The following is a 12,047-nucleotide window of genomic DNA, read 5'->3' on the forward strand; positions in this document are numbered from 1 at the left end:
TGGAAAAATTGGATAGGTTCTATGTTAAATTGACATTTTCAATTAAGGTGCTTCATAGTTATTACAAGAACAAAAGGGCTTTCTATTGCATTCACATGGTTGGTTTGGGGTTGGGCTATTAAGGCTTCTATTTTTTTGGTTAAAGAGGCTAACTAGGAGTTTATGGAAGTGAGTGTATCAATCTCCAATAAACTAGTAGATTTCTTACTTACCTTTCTCTTCATACCTCGTTGGTAGCTGTTAGCAACCATTTTTTCAATCAGTTGATTGGCCTCTTCACGGGTTTTGCTCATAATTGCCCCTCTAATAATTGAGTCCAAAGTGGTTCTCATGGGTTGTGTAAGACCATTGTAGAAAATTTGGATCTAAAACCATTAGGTTAGTCCATGATGTGGGCATTTCTTTAGCAACTCCTTAAATCTTTTCTATGCATCATATAGTGTTTAACCATATACTGGTAGAAATGTGGTGATCTCATCCCTTAACTTGGTTGTTTTGGCTAATGGGAAGAATTTTGCCAAATATTTCTATACCAAATCATCCCATGTTATGATAGAGCTAGGTGGTAGTGATGTCAATCAACTTTTTGCCTTGTCCTTAAAAGAAAGAGAAAAAAAGTCTTAGTCTAATAACTTTGTCAAAAACACTATTATAGTTAAAAGTATCACATAATTCAAGGAAATTATAAAGATGAAAGTTAAGATCATCATTAGGTAGCCCTATAAACTACATAGAAGTTTGGACCATTTGTATTATTGGAGGTTTGATCTAAAAGTTGTTAGCTTGAATGGTTGGTCTTCTAATGGATGGTTGAAACTATCAAGATTGGGAATTGCATAATCCCTTAAAGTTCTTTGAGCTTCATTGTTTGCATTAGCCATTAGTGTTGGTGCAAGTGGTGTAGATTGTTTTTTTTTTTTTTTTAAAAAAGTGTTTTCAACTTCATGATCAATTGGAGCTAAGTCAACATATTTAGATATGTGCATGCAAACAAGAAAGATCAAAGAAAGATAAAAACAAATAAATAAAAAAGGTTTAGATTAAAAAAGTTAAAAAAATCCTTATTGATATTGAAAACATTGCTATAATCCTTGACAACGGCGCCAAAACTTGATTGTTGCTTTTTGTATAGCCTGTTAGTGCATAGATCAAGTAATAAAATGTAAGTATTCTAGTATCATCTACAAAAGGATTATAGATTGTAAATTTTGGGTTGCTCTCAATTACTAAAGGTGAAATCCTACACTCTTATATCTAAATAAATAAAATTTAGGTTTGATTGCAAAACTAAGAAAATAGAAGATTAATGTAGGCTTAGATCTCACTTAACCACTTATCACTTGTTAAGCTAAAGACAAGAGCCAAAACAAGAACCAAAAAGAAATAATAACTACAAACTTGAAAATAAAAAAGACTTGTGATTGCTGAATACTTGTAATAGAAAACAATGATTGCATAAAACTAAACTTGTAGAACATCAAAGGCATGGTAGCTGAAACTTGTATCGCTTATATCACTAAAATATATAGTATTTTACAAGTCCTTTTTTATGCAAAAATTCTAAAATTTGATTTAAAATGGTGCTTTTAATGTTTATTTTCCTGATCTTTAGGTATAATGCACATAGGATGTGAAAAGCCATACAATTCATACAAGATGGTGCAATATTCAGCCAAGCACATGAACCATGCAATATTTGGCCATATATTAGAGATTATAGCTAGACCATTTAACCAAGAAAAAATCATGATGAATTGGGCTAAAAAGGAGTTGTAGCGACAAAAGAACTTTATTTATCTTAAAAGAGTTTTATTCCAAAAAGAACACTACAAAAAAGGATAAAGATAAAGTTATGATATGATGAAGATTCTTACATCTATTCAGCCAAGAAGAAATCTTATGGAGTAAGGACTCTTTGATTATCTTGAAAGAGGTTTTAGGCTAGATAAATACTTTTACAAGAGATAAAGATAAGAGTTCTACTTAAGAAGGATTCTTGAAGATTTATCTCAAGAGTTTTAACCTAATACAACTACTTTAAAAAGATAAGTTCTTGGATATTCACTCAAGCCAAAACTCCATTTAAATTCAAGATAATAATGATGACATGGCAAGAAACATCAGTATGAAGAAACAATCATGGAATCCCATTCGGCCACACAAAGACTCCAATGTTCAACCAACTCCTTTAAAGATAAAGATAGACTTATCTCATAGAGTTTAGGTAGGAAAAGGCCTTTCTAATCCCAACCCCCTTTTTGGTCTAATCGACCTCTATAAATAGGCTAGGCCTCCTCATTTGTAACACATCCTTTTCCTCACTTCTCTTTTTTCTTTTAGTTTTTAAGTTTCATTAGGTTCTTTATTTCTTTTAGTTAAGGTGTTGGCTTGAGTGATAGATTTTCCAATTACCAAGTTTTGGTTCTTTAAATTTTTTTGAATTAAGAAGTATTTCATTTAAATATCTCTTTTCTTGTTTTTAAAGTTTGCAAATCTTGATTTTTATTTTCTTTAATTTCAGTTAAGCATCATTTTTCAAGATTGATCCAAGTTTCTTTCTTGTTTTTAAAGTTTGCAAATCTTGATTCTTATTTTCTTTAATTTCAGCTAAGCATCCTTTTTCAAGATTGATCCAAGTTTCTTTCTTTTCTTTGCAAGATTTGACTACACTCTCTTTTACATGTTCTTTAATTTCATTCATGCAATCTTTTTTTCTTCAAAAGCAATTTGACATTCTTGTTTACAATCTTTTAATTTTTAGCTTTAGGATTAATCGTTGGCATTAATCTTTTACTTTCTAAGTGAAAGTTGGTGAAGTTTAGAACCCTGCCTACATATCACCTTTAATCTTTACTTAAACCATATAACCTTAAAACCCTAAATATTCATTTGTTTAGATATAAGATCTTAGCCTTTTTCCTTTGGTACTTGTGAACTACCCAACATTACGTTCTATAATCCTTGAGGAGACAATACTTGGAATACTCCACTTTATTACTTAATCTTTGCACTTGTAGACTTTATTCAAAAAGTAGCAATTAAGTTTTTAGCACTGTTGTTGGGGATTATAGTAGTGCTCATAATATCAATATAAAATTCCTAAGCTCTTATCATCTAAACCCTTTATTTTATTTTATTTTTCTTTAATCTTTTCTTATTTGCATGTGTAGATCCAAGAGTATTGACTTAGCCTTAGTTGATCAAAAGATAGAGAGAACCTTAAGAAGAAGAAAAAAAAAGCAATCAACACCACCATCACCTACTCTTATGGTGAATACAAATAATGAAGGGCAAAGAACTTTGAAGGGCTATGCAGTTCCCAATACATATGATTTTTAGCTATCCATCTAAAGGCTAGCTATTTAAGCCAATAACTTTGAGATAAAGCCTTTGATTATACAAGTGGTTCAAACTTCTATGTAGTTTAGGGGACTACCAAGCAATGATCCAAATCTCTATATTTCTAATTTTCTTAAACTCTGTGATCTTTTCATTACAATGGTGTTTCTAATGAGGCTATAAGACTAAGATTTTTTCCTTTTTCTCTTAAGGACAGGGCAAAATTTTGGTTGTTTTCTTTACCACCAAGCTCATTTACAACATGGGATGATGTGGTTCATAAATTTTTAGCAAAATTTTTCTCATCAACAATGACTGCAAAGCTAAAGATTAAGATCACTACTTTTTTATAGGCTAATAGTGAAACTTTATATTTATATGATGCATGGGAGAGATTTAAAAAATTGCTAAAAAAATGCCCATATCATGGTTTACCCTAGTGGCTTCAAATTTAGATCTTTTACAATGGTCTCACACCACCTATGAAGACCACTTTAGATTTAGTTGCTGAAAGGGCTATAATGAGCAAGACTTTTGAAGAGGCTAATGAGCTAATAGAAAGGATGGCTAACAATAATTACCAGTGAGGCTTGGAAAAAAAGGTTAGTAAAAAATTTGCTTGTTTATTTAAAGTTGATACTATTACTTTTATTAACTCTCAATTGGCTACCCTTACAAAAAAGATTAAAGCCCTAAGAAATCAAACACAAGCCAACCCTATCAAAACCATATAAAGTCCCTTTATATCCTATGACATATGTAAAGGACCCTATTCCTTAAAAAGATGCTAATATAGGGTAGAACTTGTGCACTGCATCCAACAAAACAAACCAAGCAACAATCCTTATAGTAATACCTACAATCCTGGCTAGTGAAACCACCCTAACTTTTCTTAGAACCAATCAAACCACCAAGCCACCAATAACCAAATCAACCACTACCACACCAATCCATAAAACTACAACCCACACCAAGAAAAGAGACTTACCTTTAAGGACATGTTGACCCAGTTGATACAATCTAACAATGCCAACATCCAAAGCTAAGCTGCGTCTATTAAAAACTTAGGGAATTGAATAGGTCAACATGCCCAAGCCATAGCAAATTGCCTAGTAAGTACCTTGCCTAGTAACATTGAAACCAACTAAAAAAGCAACACAAGGAGAGATGCAATGCAATATATTCTTTGAAGGATGTTAGGATGGACAATTCTAATAAGGAAGATGATGAACCCATAGTTGTCAACCTACCGAACTTTTTAAGATAAACTAAAGTGTATTTTATTGGAAGGGAGGATATTTTGGAAATTGAAGAACTTTTAAGACTTGGTAGAGAAATCTTAGAGGGTTTTGACCCCGTAGCATTAGAGGCCCTTGAAGCTATTGAAACCTATTAAGAAGACCTTGAGGAAAAAAATAATGGGATGAACTATGAAAAAGATCTAGAAGAATTCATTGAATTGTTTTTTGAAGAAAGGTAAATATTATTGCAAGTAAAGAGAGTATTAGTAGAGAACATTCACTTAAACAGATAGCCCAAGGTGCTCTTGCCCAAAATAACCAAAGAGAAAAGGTAATGCCAAAAAAGGATCCTTTATCAGAATACCCTAAAAAAGAAAAAGAAAAGATTCAAAAGGAAGTTTAGCAAAGGCCAAGGATGACTACTAGAATGTATAGACAGTGTTTTAATGTTGAACCACCTGCCCTAAAGCTTATTCAAAATGAGCTACTTAAAGAACTAAAGGAAGCCACATTTTTAGATGATTGCGGCCCTAAGCTTAAACAACTCTTGCCCAAAAAGTTAAAAGATCCAGAGAGTTTTACTATACCTTATGGGATTTTATATTCTTTTATGTTCTTTGTGATCTTGGTTCAAGCATAAATTTAATGCCTATGAATTTTTTTATACAGCTAGATTGTGGAAAGCTAAAACCTCATGCATTCAACATTAAGTTCGCTGATCAATATGCTAAGTTACCACTAGGGATGCTAAAATATGTCTTGGTGAAAGTTGAAAAATATGTATTCCCTATGGATTTTCCTATTTTAGATATGAAGCATTGTAGATACTTAATTTTGTCCTAGATATTTTATCTCTTTAATTCTAAACTCGATTTTGCAATTAGGTCCTGACCATTATTTTTTAGCCTATTACATGGCCCACTTTTAAATGCCCTGGACTAAGGCCCAATGTGAGCCACATAATAAGGCCGTCTTATAGGCCCCAAACGAATGCCCAAAATGGTCCAATAGAAAACCTGAAAAAAGACTTCTTTTTAAAGCTCATTAATAGCCTATTATTAGACATTGAAAAAACTAAGAAAAATATAAAAATACAAAAATCATAAAATAAAAAACCAAATAAAAAATGTAAAAATTATTTAAAAATATAAAAATTAAAGAAAAAAGCTTGGCTCAAACAAATAAAAATTTGAAAACCCAAAACCAAAAAGAAAAAAAAAAAGAGAGAGAGAGAATAAAATGAAGAAAGCCCAAGTTGGCTAAAAACCATGTTCTTTTTAAAGCCCAAGAATCTTGGGAGTAAAAACCAAGCAAAAAAAAAAAAAGAAGGGAAATGAAGGCCCGGTAAGGCAGGCCATGCATGAGACGTGAAAGCTAAAACAACCATTGAGAAAATTGCATGAAACATGGCAAGACAAGCCATGAAACAGCACTTGAAAAAAAAAAAAGAAACTGCTAAAAGAAAACCAAAAATTACGTGGCATCGTGGCCTGGGCAACGTGGGAGGAAGGAGACCAAAAGCAGGAGAGGATGTCGGGCAGAAAAACAGAAACAATAAGGAGAAGGAATCAAAAAACAGATCAAAAACTGGCAGAAAAGAACGCTAGTGGGGAGAACGTGAGTAGTAGGAGATAAAACCAAAAAACCAGAAGGAAAAAGAAGGAGAAGATGAAGGCATACAGGTAGCAGCATAAAAGCAAAAGAAAACAAATAGAACAAAGGGAAGAAAATCAGAAACGTGGGTGCAGAACAAAGAAGAAATGGAGTAGCAAAAATAAACCAAAAAAAAGAAGAAAGAGAAAGGGTAAGCTTTTGGGTGAACCAGAGGAAAAACAAAAAAGAGGAGAGTTGGGCAGCCAGACGAGCATGAAAAGAAGTAGACCAGACAAGCGTGAAAAGCAAGGGCAAAAAAAAAAGCAGAAAAGAGAATACCAGAAGAAAATAAAAAAAAAAAAAAGGGAGCATAAAGTAGAAGGAAGAACAAATAGCAACAGAACAAAAAATAACCAATGAAAGTAAAAGAAGAAGCTGGGTTTGTGGACCCAGAATGCAGTAACAACAAAAAAATGTGTGAAGGAAAAAGCAACAAAAAAAACGAGAAGCAAAAATAAACCAAAAAAAATTGAAAAAAACTTAGGGGAAAAAGAAAAAACGAGCACTCGAAAAAAAAAAAAATAGCAGAAAGAAAGGGACTAGAGAAGAAAGAACCCAAAGCAAATAGAGCTCTTGCGAAATAAGGCTTTGGAAGAAAGGCTTAAGCTTGTTCAAAAGATGAAAGAAAGAAAGACATCATCTGCAGGAAGAACAGAATCTAAAAGGTAACCCTTCTTAGTCAATTTTTGGTAGGTTGTTTGCATAGGAAAGTTCTTATACTTGCCTTAGTTTCTGCTTTCTATTTTGTTCATTCTTGAAGTCTTTTTTGTCGTGCCTGTAGTCGCTATGAGGTTTTGCTATGTCGTTTACTCTACTTAAGTTCCAGGCTTCGAGGCTTTTTTTTTTTTTTTTTTATGCTTGTTGTGTCCACCTTAAGTAGGGCTGTTGCCCATGATCCCAACTTCATCCTATTCGGTGCATATCGTCCTTCTTATTTCTTCCCCTATGTGGGTATGTTGTGAAAGCTTATAGCTCAACCCTTTATTGTCTATTGAAGCCTACTGCATTTGGTCTATTTGTAGTTGGTGCAATAGTGGAAAAAGTTTTAAGATATGCATTAGCTCCCATAGCAGCATTTTTTTTAAATGAAAAAAAAAAGTTTTAAAATATGCTAAAATTTGTGTGATCTTAATAAAGTTTAATTTCATGTGTGCTTTATATCATTCAAAGTTCATGCATATGTCTTTTATGTTTAATTGCAATTTAAATTTCATACCATTTTAATTTTCATGATGATTAAATTTCTATGCTCATTTTAATTTTTTTTGTTTTAATTTGCTTTTGATGCAATTTATTTTTCATACATTTTAGATTTATGCAAAATAAAATAAAAAAGATAAAATAATATTAATAAAAGATAAATAAATAAATATAATAATAATGAAATTTTAATGAAAAGGAAAATATATAAAAATATAAAAATTAATAATTGGAAGTTATAAAAAGTGAGCTTCGATCGAAAGTTTGCCTTGATGTTGTAGACTTTTTAGAGAGGTTGGTAAATTTGTGAAACCCTAAAATGAAACCCTAAAGTGAAACCTTAAGGTGAAACCTTGAAACGAAACCTAAAGTAAAACCTTAAAATGAAACCCTAAACTTAGGTGAAACTCAAAACCCTAGATGGGACCCTAAACTATATGTGAAACCTCAAAGCCCTAGGTGAAACCTTAAACCCTAAAATGAAACCCAAAACCCTAATGTGAAATGTGAAACCCTAAATCATAGGTGAAATCCCAAACCTTAGGTGAAGTCCAAAATCTTAATCCACCCAAAACCCTAAGATCCCAAAATTCGAGGATTTATGTGAAAACCTTTTGTTAAATAATTTGTTCTCAAATACTACCTAATTAATGGGGTATTTAAAAAATTTTATTTCATTAAGAATTTTCATATAATTTCATAATCTAAAATAATAAAATTAAATAAAAAATAAAAAAATGGGATTTTAAATTTAAAAGGTTATACCGAAACTCTATTTAGAGATTAGAGTGTCCAAGTGTTCTTTTTACTTTTCAGGACTCGATTTTAAATTCACATCTTATCATCATTTATGATATACATTTGTATATATCCCATTGTAGATTAATGTTTGCATTCACTATGTGCATATATGTATTATTGATGTTTATGGTTAACTATAGTATTTTTCATTCTTTTACACAAAAAAGTTATTTAAAAATTAGTTTTAAAAATAGAACTAAAATAGCATTCCAAGAAACATAATTTTTGGTATTTTGCCTAGATGTTGGGGAGTTGCCAAGACTATCATTTGCAAAGAATCTTATTTTATTATTTTTAAAGTAATGTTGTGATAAATCTTAGATGAAAAAGACTATATTTGAATTCTACTATGTTGGAGAATTATAAGATATTTCTTTAATTTCACAATATTTCTAAGTAGAGATTTTAATTGATTTTTTTACTTAAAAAATGAAGGTAATTATTATTAAAATTCAAAATAAAAAATTATTTTTATCTAAAATTATAGATAGTGCATGATTAATTAGTACCAATTTTATAGGTGATGTAGGGGTGCTAATCGTTCCCTACATATAACCGACTCCCGAACCCAATCCCATTTTTGTAAACTAAAAGTATCTTTTTAATAAACTTTAAATCCATTTTATTGTTTTATTAAAAAGATAAAAAGAATTTAAGTAGCCAATCATAAAAAGATTAGTAGTAACTCCTTGTGTTTTCATGATTTTAAATTTTTACATTTAACGATCGAGTCTCCAGATCAATACATTATGACAAGGATGATGAGGCTCCATTATTCTTAGATAGACCTTTTCTGTTCATGACCAATGCCCTGATAGATGTATATAAGGCTAGTATTACCTTTAGATTTAGACACAAAAAAAAAATGCAATTTGCATCTACAGGGTATGGTGTGATAAGACGTGAAGAAGGTGTTAGTGCAGTCAAGGAATTTAAGGAAACCTTAAACGAGTCTAACCAATTAATAAAGCCTCCTGATACTTTAAAAAACTTAGCAAACCTTAGCTCCAGTTATGTGAACCCCTCTAGAAACCCAAGCTTAGTTTATGTAATCCCTGTTAGGAAAGTTACTGCACCTCTTCAAATCAAGTCTGTTTATGTTATACCACAAAGAATGAGGCCATAAGGAAAACTCCCTCCAAAGGGATGATATTTTCGTAATTATGTTATAAGGGCATAATAGTACATTTGGACACATGTCACTTTCTCATCAAATAATGGGATGGGTAGTTTCATAATTTTAAAAGAGATTCATTCAATGCATATCATTAATGGAAAAGGTACTCTAATAATTTAATAAGAGATTATTTAATAATAATTATAAGAGAAAAGGTATTTTAGTAATTATGATATATGGGCATAATAATCCATTTGGCCACATTTCATTTGTTATAATATAATGGAAAGGTTATTTTGATAATTTCATAAGAGATTATTTAGCAAAAATTATAAGAGAAATACTATTTTCATAATTATGATATAAAGGCATAATATTTCATTTTGCCACATGTCAATTTCTTATAATATAATAAGAAAGGTATTTTAGTAATTTCATAGGGCATCTTTTAGTAAATAATTGTATTCATAATTATGGTATGAGGGAAAAATAGTCCATTTGGCCACATGTCAATTTCTTATCAAATACTGTACAAGACATTTTGGTAATTTAATAGGAGATTATTTAGTAAATGATTATATGAGAAGGGTATGTTCGTAATTATGGTATGAAGGCATAATAGTCAATTTAGCCATATGTTAACTTCTTATCATATAATGGAAAGGGTATTTTGGCAATTTCATAATAGATTATTTAGCAAATAGTTATAAGAGGTGTCTTTTCGTAGTTATGGTATGAGGACATAATAGTTCATTTGGCCACACGTTAATTTTTTATCATATAGTGGAAATGCTATTTTGGCAATTTAGTAGAGGATTTTTTAGTAAATAATTAGAAAAGGTATTTTCATAATTATGGTATGAAGACATATTAGTCAATTTGACTACATGTCAATTTCTTATAATAAAATGGAAATGGCATTTTAGTAATTTTCAAAAGGATTATTTAGTAACTAATTAAAAGAGAAGGGTATTTTCATAATTATGGTATGAAGGCGTAATAATCCTTTTAGCCACATGTCAATTTCTTATCATATAATGTAATGGATATTTTGTTAGGCAATTATTTAGTAAATAATTATATGAGAAGAGGTATTTTCAAAATTCTATTATAAAGACATAATAATCAATTTGGTCACATGTTAACTTCTTATCATATAATGCATAAGGTATTTTGAAATTTTCATAAAAGATTATTTAGTAAATAATTATAGGAGTAAGAAGTATTTTCGTAATTATGGTATAAGGGGATATGGTCCATTTGGCCCCATGTCAATTTCTTATCATATATTGGAAATGGTATTTTGGTAATTTCATAAGGGATTAATTACTAAATAATTATAAGAGAATGAGTATATTCGTAATTATGGTATAAGCGCATAATAGTCAATTTGACCACTTGTCAAGTGCTTTCCATATAATGGAAAGGGCATATTGGTAATTCTTAAGGGATTATTTAGTAAATAATTCTAAAAGAAGGGATATTTTTATAATTAAGGTATGAGTGTGTTGGCTTAAAGACTTGAATTGAACCAAAAAAGAGGTGAATTAGTTGATAATTAATTTTTGTATATTCAATATCCAACTAGCACAAAGATCACAAATCAATTTTTCCAAGCAAGTAAACACAACAAATATGAGTACTAATAATCTTAGAAGAAAGAGATAAAGATAGAAAATCAAACACCAAAATTTATAGAGGTTCGGCCCTTTCTTCAGGCACCTAGGCCCTCTCTCTTAGTCTCACTTGCCCAGAAATTCAATCCATTATGTGTTGAAAGTTACAACCTAGCTTTTCAAAGCTTTATACAATTAACAACACAATCTCTTGAGGATTATCATCCCCCTTAAGCTTACAACCTCACAATACAAGTTTTTAAAGTGTTTTGCAAACTTAAAGGACCTCTCTAAGGTTGAATGCTTGCTAATTTAAAGTACAAATCAAGATTAAGAAGAATATTAATAGAAAATTTGCTACAACAAGAAATTCTACACTTTTCTCACACTAAGATGCTTTTTAATGCTTAGTGAAGGTAGTAGATGGAAGCAATAAGTTTTCTTGGCTCTAAGTTGCTCAAATGTGATGAGAGACCTTCATTTATATGTTAAGAGTGGAAGATAGCCATTGGTTGCATTAATTATTTGGAGCCTCCGCAATTTTCAAACAATGGCCGTTGTAAGCATTCTAGGCATGAGGGGATTGATCCCCTCTTATAGGGGATCAATTAGGATAATTAAAATTCAAACAATTTTACGCATGAAAAGGCATAACTAATCGATCCATATTTAGTACCAATCGATCCCCTAGTCTGGGTGACTGATCCCTTTTAAATCTTGAGATAAGCTTTTTCATTCTATGTAAAAAAACCAATCAATCCCTTCATGAAGGGATCAATCCTATCTTTGAAAACCTAGAACCAATCGATCCATACAAGGAGGGGATTGATTGGTTTTCATGAAATTTGCATGAGAAAGCTTTCTAGCCAAAAAATCAATTGATTCGCTTGAGGAGGGATCAATCCCTTTTGTTTTACTTTGCCCAATTCTATTTTTAAACCATGCCTAATGAATTTGAACAAATTTTTTACTAGATTAAAAGCTGAAAAGGTATTCAAATTAAGTTCAAATCATTTTAATTCAAGTTTAGCAAATTTTTGTTTTGTCATTTCAAAATGTTTTATCAATTCAAGGTTAACA

The 12,047-nt window shown here is 30.8% G+C and overlaps 1 non-coding gene and 1 pseudogene across 1 annotated transcript; one reads left to right on the forward strand and one right to left on the reverse strand.

Moving 5' to 3' along the window:
* The first annotated feature begins 381 nt into the window (after positions 1 to 381).
* LOC149514265 (small nucleolar RNA R71) lies at positions 382 to 488 on the forward strand. Its single transcript, XR_016328907.1, has one exon. It is a non-coding gene; the product is annotated as a small nucleolar RNA R71 (small nucleolar RNA).
* A 3,171-nt stretch (positions 489 to 3,659) lies between these two features.
* Positions 3,660 to 3,772, reverse strand: LOC149514266 (small nucleolar RNA R71; annotated as a pseudogene).
* Positions 3,773 to 12,047: the final 8,275 nt, after the last annotated feature.

Source organism: Durio zibethinus, chromosome 16, assembly GCF_047325235.1.
Source record: "Durio zibethinus cultivar Kanyao isolate XHJ-2024 chromosome 16, ASM4732523v1, whole genome shotgun sequence".
Classification (NCBI taxonomy): domain Eukaryota; kingdom Viridiplantae; phylum Streptophyta; class Magnoliopsida; order Malvales; family Malvaceae; genus Durio; species Durio zibethinus.